The 7,954-nt window shown below is 37.0% G+C and overlaps 1 long non-coding RNA gene across 1 annotated transcript; it reads right to left on the bottom strand.

Moving 5' to 3' along the window:
- Positions 1 to 1,491: 1,491 nt before the first annotated feature.
- On the bottom strand, positions 1,492 to 4,964 carry LOC310921969. Its single transcript, XR_014592252.1, has 2 exons — positions 3,750 to 4,964; positions 1,492 to 3,672 (listed from the first exon to the last, which is right to left on the bottom strand). It is a non-coding gene; the product is annotated as an uncharacterized lncRNA (long non-coding RNA).
- Between the last annotated feature and the right edge of the window lie 2,990 nt (positions 4,965 to 7,954).

Below are 7,954 nucleotides of genomic sequence, written 5' to 3'. Positions count from 1 at the left end.
ATTCCCAAAAAATTCCCCCCCAAAATTCCTAAAAATTCACAAAAAATTCCTCAAAATTTACAAAAAAATACTCAAAAAATCCCCATAAAATTCCCAAAAATTCTCAAAAAAAATTCCTAAAAAATCCCAAAAAATTCCTAAAAATTTACAAAAAAAAATACTCAAAAAATCCCCATAAAATTCCCAAAAATTCCCAAAAAATTTCCTAAAAATTCACAAAAAATTCCTAAAAATTTACAAAAAAATACTCAAAAAAATCCCCATAAAATTCCCAAAAATTCCCAAAAAATTCCCAAAAAAATCCCCAAAAATCCCCCCAAAAATTCCCCAAAATTTCCCTTAAAAATCCTGCAAAATTTCCCCAAAATCCCCACAAAATTCCCCCCCAAAATCCTCAAAATTTCCCAAATTCTGCCCCAAAAATCTTCCAATTTTTGCCCAAATTTCCCCTAAAAAAATTTCCAAAATTCCCCATAAAATTCCCTCTAAAAATCTGAAAAAATGCCCAAATTTTCCCAAATTTTTCCCAAATCCCCCAAATTTCCCCCAAACCCCCAAATCCCCAAAATTCCCCAAAAAATTCCCAAATTCCCCCCCAAAAATTCCCCAAAAAATCCCAAATTCCCCCAAAATTTCCCCCAAATTTCCCCCCAAAAACCCGCAAATTTTCCCCAAAAACCCCCAAAATTCCCCCAAATTTTCCCAAACCCCCCAAAATTCCCCAAAATTTCCCAAAATTCCCCCAAATTTCTCTTACCAGGTAAAAGGGAGAGCGCGGGGGGGGCGGGGGCTGGCGCCGAGGGGGGTGTGGCCTGGGAGGGGGCGTGGCTTGAGCCAGAGGGGGCGTGGCCAGGGACAAAGTAGGCGTGGCCACGGCAGAAGTGGGCGTGGCCAAAACCGAAGGGGGAGTTGTTAAAGTCAAAGGGGGCGTGGCTAAAGCTGAAGGGGGCGTGGCCAAAACCGACTGAGGCGCTGCCAATGACAAAGGGGGCGTGGCCAAAGTCGAAGGGGGCGTGGCCAAAGCTGAATGAGAGGCGCTCAATGGCAAAGGGGGCGTGGCTAAAGCTGAATGGGGAGTTGTTAAAGGGGGCGTGGCCAAAGCTAAAGGGGGCGTGGCTAAAGAGGGAGGGGGGCTGGGCCCGGCCCCGCCCACTTCCGGGTCCTCGCGGGAAGGGGGAGGGGCTAAAGGGGGGTGGGGGAGGGGCGGGGGTGGGGGAGGGGCTGCGGAGAGAAAAATAAAGAGAAATAAAGTCAGTGGGGGAGGGGAGATTTTGGGGGGAAATTTTGGGGGATTTTGGGATTTTTTGGGGATTTTTATTGGGGAATTTTGGGGAATTTTTTTGGGGAATTTTTGGGAATTTTTGGGGGGATTTTTGGGGGATTTTTTGGGGATTTTTTTGGAATTTTATGGGGATTTTTTGGGGATTTTTTGGGATTTTTTTTAGGAATTTTTTGGGGATTTTTTTAGGAATTTTTTGGGGAATTTTATAGGGGTTTTTTTTGGGAATTTTTGGGAAATTTTGGTGGAATTTTTGGAAACTTTGGGGAATTTTTTTGGAATTTTTTGGAAATTTTTTGGGGTTTTTTTTGGGAAATTTTTCGGAAATTTTTGGGAATTTTTTGGGGAATTTTGGGGAATTTTTGGGGGGTTTTTGGGGGAATTTTTTGGAATTTTTTTGGATTTTTTTGAGATTTTTTTAGAAATTTTTTAGGAATTTTTTGGGGAATATTTAGGAATTTTTGGGGGGGAATTTCTGGGAAATTTCAGGAATTTTTTTGAGATTTTTTTTTGCATTTCATTTGGGAATTTTTTGGAGAATTTTTTTGGAAATTTTTTAGGAATTTCTTGGGAATTTTTTGGGAATTTTTAGGAATTTTTTTGGGAACTTTTCGGGGAAATTTTAGGAATTTTTTTGGGAATTTTTGGGTGAATATTTGGGAAATTTTTGGAGAATTTTTTTGGAAATTTTTGGAAAATTTTTGGGATTTTTTTGGGGAATTTTTCGGAATTTTTTGGGAAATATGTTGGGAATTTTTTGGGGATGTTTTTGAGGAATTTTTGAGAATTTTTGGGGAATTTTTTGGGGAATTTTTAGGAATTTTTGGGGGGAAATTTCTGGGGAATTTCAAGAATTTTTTTGAGATTTTTTTTTGCTTTTTTTTAGCAAATTTTGGGGGAGTTTGTGTGAATTTTTTGGGAACTTTTTGGGGAATTTTTGGAAATTTTTTAGGAATTTCTTGGGAATATTTAGGGAATTTTTAGGATTTTTTTGGGGCATTTTAAGGAATTTTTTTGGAAATTTTTTTTGGAATTTTTGGGACAAAATTTGGGGATTTTTTTTGGAATTTTTTTAAATTTTTGGGGGGATTTTTCGGATTATTTTGGGAATATTTTGGGAATTTTTTGGAAATTTTTTGGGGAATTTTTGGGAATTTTTGGGGGATTTTTTTGGGACTTTTTTGGGGGAATTTTTATGAATTTTGGCGAGGATTTTTTCGGATTTTCAGGAATTTTTTGAGATTTTTTTTTGGAATTTTTTTGGGAATTTTTATTGGGACTTTTGGGGATTTTGGGGGGGGAATTTTTTGTGGGAATTCTTAGGAATTTTTAGGGAATTTTTTGGGAATTTTTAGCATTTTTTGGGGGAATTTTTAGGATTTTTTTGGAAATTTTTAATAAAATTTTCTGGATTTTTTTTTTGGAACTTTTGGAAATTTTTTTCTTAATTTTTGGGGAATTTTAAATGACTTTTTTTGCGAATTTTTGTGAATTTTTTGGGAACAGGAATTTTTGGGGGAATTTTTTTTTGAATTTTTGAGGATTTTTTTGCGAATCATTTTTTCAATTTTTCGGAATTTTTGGGGGAATTTTTTTGGGAACTTCTGGGAATTTTTTGGGAATATATTGGGACATTCTTAGGAATTTTTGGGAGAATTTTTGGGAATTTTTGGGGATTTTTTTGGGGATTTTTAGGATTTTTTGGGGGAATTTTTTAGAGACTATTTTGGGGGAATTTTTTGGGATTTTTTGGGGGGATTTTTAGGATTTTTTTGGGGAATTTTTTAGGGAATACTTTAGGAATTTCTAGGGAATTTTTTGGGGCTTTTTTTTTTTTGAATTTTGGGGACTTTTGGGGGGGGAATTTTTAGGACTTTTCGGGGGATTTTTTTAGCAATTTTTGAGGGAATTTTTTTAGGAATTTTTTGAGGGTTTTTTTATTTTAATTTTAACAATTTTTGGGGCATTTTTTGAGGCATTTTTTGTGGGAATTTTTGTGAAATTTTTTTTTTTTTTTTTTAAATTTTTGGCGGATTTTTTGGGGAATTTTTGGGAATTTTTGGGGGGATTTTTTGGGAATTTTGGAGGGAATTTTTGGATATTTCCTCACCTGTCTCCTGGGCGTGTCCCGGGCCGGGGGGCGGGGCCAGAACCCTCAGCAGAGGGGGGCGGGGCTGGGGGGCGGGGCCAGCCCCGGGGGGCGGGGCCGGAGGGGGCGGGGCCTGCCGGACCACGATCTTCACCACGCCCCCGCTGTTCACCAGGGGGGCTGGCACTGGGGGGAGAAATAACCACAAAATTAACGCAGAATTAATTCAAAATTAATTCAAAATTAGCCCGAAATTCGCCCAAAATATCCCCTAAAAAAAAAAAAAAATTGGCCCAAAATTGACCTGAAATTGACACGAAATTGACCCAAAATTGACTCAAAATGGACCCAAAATTGACTCAAAATGGACCCAAAATTGACCCGAAATTGACACAAAATTGACCCAAAATTAACTCAAAATAAGCCCCAAAATGGATTCAAAATTGACCCAAAATTGACCCAAAATTGACACAAAATTGATCCAAAATTTACCCAAAATTGACTTGAAATTGATCCAAAATTGACTCAAAATTGACCCAAAATATCCCCACAAAATCAAAAAAAAATCGGCCCAAAATTGACCTGAAATTGACGCGAAATTGACCCAAAATTGACTCAAAAGTGACACAAAATTAAACCAAAATAGACCCAAAATTAGCCCAAAAAACCTCCAAAATTAACCCGAAATTGACTCAAAATTAAACCAAAGTTAACTCAAAATTTGCCCAAAATATCCCCTAAAAATCCCCAAAATTAGTCCAAAATTAGCCTAAAATATCCCCTAAAAATAAAAAAAAAATTAACCCAAAATTGACACAAAATTGACCCAAAATTGACTCAAAATTGACCCAAAATTGACACAAAATTGATCCAAAATCGACCCAAAATATCCCCACAAAATCCAGAAAAAATTAGCCCAAAATTGACCCAAAATTGACACAAAACAGACCCGAAACTGACCAAAAATTGACCCTGAAATTGACCAGAAATTGACTTGAAATTAACCCAAAATTTATCCCAAAATATCCCCACAAAATCAAAAAAAAAATTAGCCCAAAATTAGCCCCAAAATGGACGCAAAATTGAGCCAAAATTAACTCAAAATTGACCCAAAATTGACACAAAATTGACCCAAAATTGACTCATAATTGACTCAAATTTATCCCCAAAATTACCCAAAAATATAAAAAAAATTTCCTCTTAAATAAGCCCAAAATTAACCCAAAATTGACCCAAAATTGACCCAAAATTGACTCAAAATTAGCCCAAAATGAGCCCAAATTTAGCCTAAAATATTCCCTAAAAATCCCCAAAATTAGCCCAAAATTAACTCCAATATGGACCCAAAATTATCCCAAAATTTACACCAAAATTAGCCCAAAATTGACCCCAAAATAATCCAAAATCAGCCCCAAAATTAACAAAAAAATTGACCTGAAATAGACACAAAATTGACCCAAAATTGACCCAAAATTGACACAAAATTGACCCAAAATTGACCCAAAATTGACACAAAATTGACCCAAAATATCCCCACAAAATCAAAAAAAAAATTGACCCAAAATTGACTTGAAATTGATCCAAAATTGACTCAAAATGGACCCAAAATTGACACAAAATTGGCCCAAAATTAACTCAAAATTTACTCAAAATCAGCCCCAAAATTAACCCAAAATTGACCCAAAATTGGGGATCTCAAATGGGTCTGGGGTCTCTGGGGGTCCCCAAATGGGTCTGGGGTCTCTGAGGTCTCTTTGTGGGTCTGCAAATGGGTCTGGGGTCTCTGAGGGGGGTCACAGGGGGATTTTGGGGTCCCGAAATGGGTCTGGAGTCTCTGGGGGTCCCCAAATGGGTCTGGGGGGTCCCGAAATGGGTCTGGGGTCTCTGGACTCTCCAATTGGGTCTGGGGTCCCAAAATGGGTCTGAGGTCTCTGGGGATGGATTTGGAGTGTCTCCCGTGTCCCCAATTGGGTCTGGTGTCTCTTGGTGGATCCCAAAATGGGTCTGGGGTCTCTGAGGGGGATTTTGGGGTCCCCAAATGGGTCTGGGGTCTCTTGGTGGGTCCTCAAATGGATCTGGGGTCCCCAAATGGGTCTGGGGTCTCCTGGTCGGTCCCAAATGTGTCTGGGGGGTCCCAGGTGTCCCCAAATGAGTCTGGGGGTCCCCAAATGGGTCTGGGGTCCCTGGATTTCCCCCCAGGATGATTTTGGGGGTCCCAAAATGGGTCTGGGGCCCCCAAAAGGGTCTGGGGTCTCTGGGGGGTCCTAGGTATCCCTAAATGGGTCTGGGGTCTCTGAGGGGAATATTTGGGGTTCTCAAATGGGTCTGGGGTCCCGAAATGGGTCTGGGGGGTCCCAAAATTGGTCTGGGGTCCCTGGGGGTCCCTAAGTGGGTCTGGGGTCCCCCCCGGGTTATTTTGGGGGTCCCAAATGTGTCTGGGGGGTCCCTGAACTCCCCAAATGAGTCTGGGGGGCCCCAAATGGGTCTGGAGTCTCTGGGGGGGATTTTGGGGTCCCAAATGGGTCTGGGGTCTCTAGGTGAATCCCCAAATGGGTCTGGGGGTGTCCCAGGGGGATTTTGGGGGTCCCAGGTGTCCCCAAATGGGTCTGGGGTCTCTCGGATAGTCCCTAAATGGGTCTGGGGTCTCTGAGGGTGATTTTGGGGTCCCCAATTGGGCCTGGGGTCCCGAAATGGGTCTGGGGTGCCGTTACCTTGCGCGGCCGCCAGGGGGAGCCCCAGGGTGGGCGTGGCCTGGGGGGGGGTCAGGAGGGTCACCTGGGCCGGGGGGGCCAGGAGGGTCTGGGCCCCGCCCGCCGCCACCAGGTGAACCACGTTACCTGCCAAAAAAAATAAAATTTAAATATTTTGTAACATTTTTAAATTTTTTTCCCTGATTTTCCTTTTTTTTCCCCTTTTTTCCTGATTTTTTTCCAATTTTTTTTGGATTTTTTTCCCATTTTTTTCTGTTTTTTTCAGATTTTTTAGCGATTTTTTTCTGATTTTTTAGCGATTTTTTTCTGATTTTTTTTACTATTTTTTAGCGATTTTATTCTGATTTTTTTCTGATTTTTTTCTGATTTTTTTCCGATTTTTTTTGATTTTTTTTACTATTTTTTCTGATTTTTTTCTGATTTTTTTCCGATTTTTTTCTGATTTTTTTCTGAATTTTTCCCGTTTTTTTTCTGATTTTTTTCGGATTTTTTAGCGATTTTTTTCTGATTTTTTTCTGATTTTTTCCATTTTTTTCTGATTTTTTTACTATTTTTTAGCAATTTTTTTCTGATTTTTTTCTGATTTTTTTTTCTGATTTTTCCCGATTTTTTTCGATTTTTTCCCCCATTTTTTACCATTTTTTCCTCATTTTTTTCCGATTTTTTTCTGATTTTTTAGTGATTTTTTCCTGGTTTTTTTCGGATTTTTTTTACTATTTTTTAGCGATTTTTTGTTATTTTTTGCCTTTTTTTTCCCAGTTATTTTTCCTATTTTTTAGCATTTTTTCCCCATTTTTTCCCATCTTTTTTTCTATTTTTTTCCTGATTTTTTTTTGATTTTTTTCTTATTTTTTTCCAATTTTTTAACCATTTTTTCTCTTTTTTTTTTCTCCATTTTTTACCATTCTTTTCCCCATTTTTTTTCCCTTTTTTTGTCCTCATTTTTTCAAATTTTTTTCTCATTTTTCCCAATTTTTCTCCGATTTTTTTCTGATTTTTTTTCTCCTTTTTTCTGAATTTTTAACAATTTTTTACCATTTTTTTCTCTATTTTTAAACCGATTTTTTTCCAATTTTTCCCAAATTTTTCTCCCATTTTTCCCATTTTTTCCCCATTTTTTCCCATTTTTTTTCTTGTTTTTTTCCAATTTTTTTCCGATTTTTTACCAAATTTTTTTCTTTTTTTTCTCCATTTTTTCCCCATTTTTTCCCCATTTTTTCCCCCATTTTTTCCAATATTTTTCTCATTTTTTCCACTATTTTTTCACTATTTTTTCCACAGGGTCACCTGGGCCGGGGAAAAAAACAAAATTTAAATATTTTTAAACATTTTTTATAGTTTATCAAAATTTTTCCTTTTTTTGGGGATTTTTTTCCGATTTTTTCCTGATTTTTTTCCGATTTTTTCCGATTTTTTTCTGATTTTTTAGCAATTTTTTTCTGATTTTTTTTCTCCTTTTCTTTTGATTTTTGAACGTTTTTTTTTCCAATTTTTAGCAGTTTTTTTCCAATTTTTAAGCGATTTTTTAGCAATTTTTTACCATTTTTCTCACCAATTTTTTTTCCTATTTCTTACCTTTTTTTTTTATTTTATACCCTTCTTTCCCAATTTTTCCCTGTTTTTTACTAATTTTTTTCCTACTTTTTCCTAAACTTTTTCCCATTTTTGTCCCCATTTTTTTACCATTTTTTCCTATTTGCTTTCTCATTTTTTCCATTTTTTTCCTATTTTTTACCAATTTTTTCCTATTTTTTCCCAATTTTTACGTAATTTTTTTGCTTATATTTTCAAATTTTATTCCTGTTTTTTTCCCATTTTTTACCAAATTTTTTCCCTTTTTTTCTCATTTTTTTCCATTTTTTCCCGAATTTTTTT

The sequence above is a fragment of the Zosterops lateralis genome (genome assembly GCF_965231275.1).
Source record: "Zosterops lateralis genome assembly, chromosome: 39".
NCBI classification, from domain to species: Eukaryota; Metazoa; Chordata; class Aves; order Passeriformes; family Zosteropidae; genus Zosterops; species Zosterops lateralis.
The sequence above is the reverse complement of the archived record's forward strand: the minus strand, read 5'-3'. Positions and strand labels throughout refer to the sequence as shown.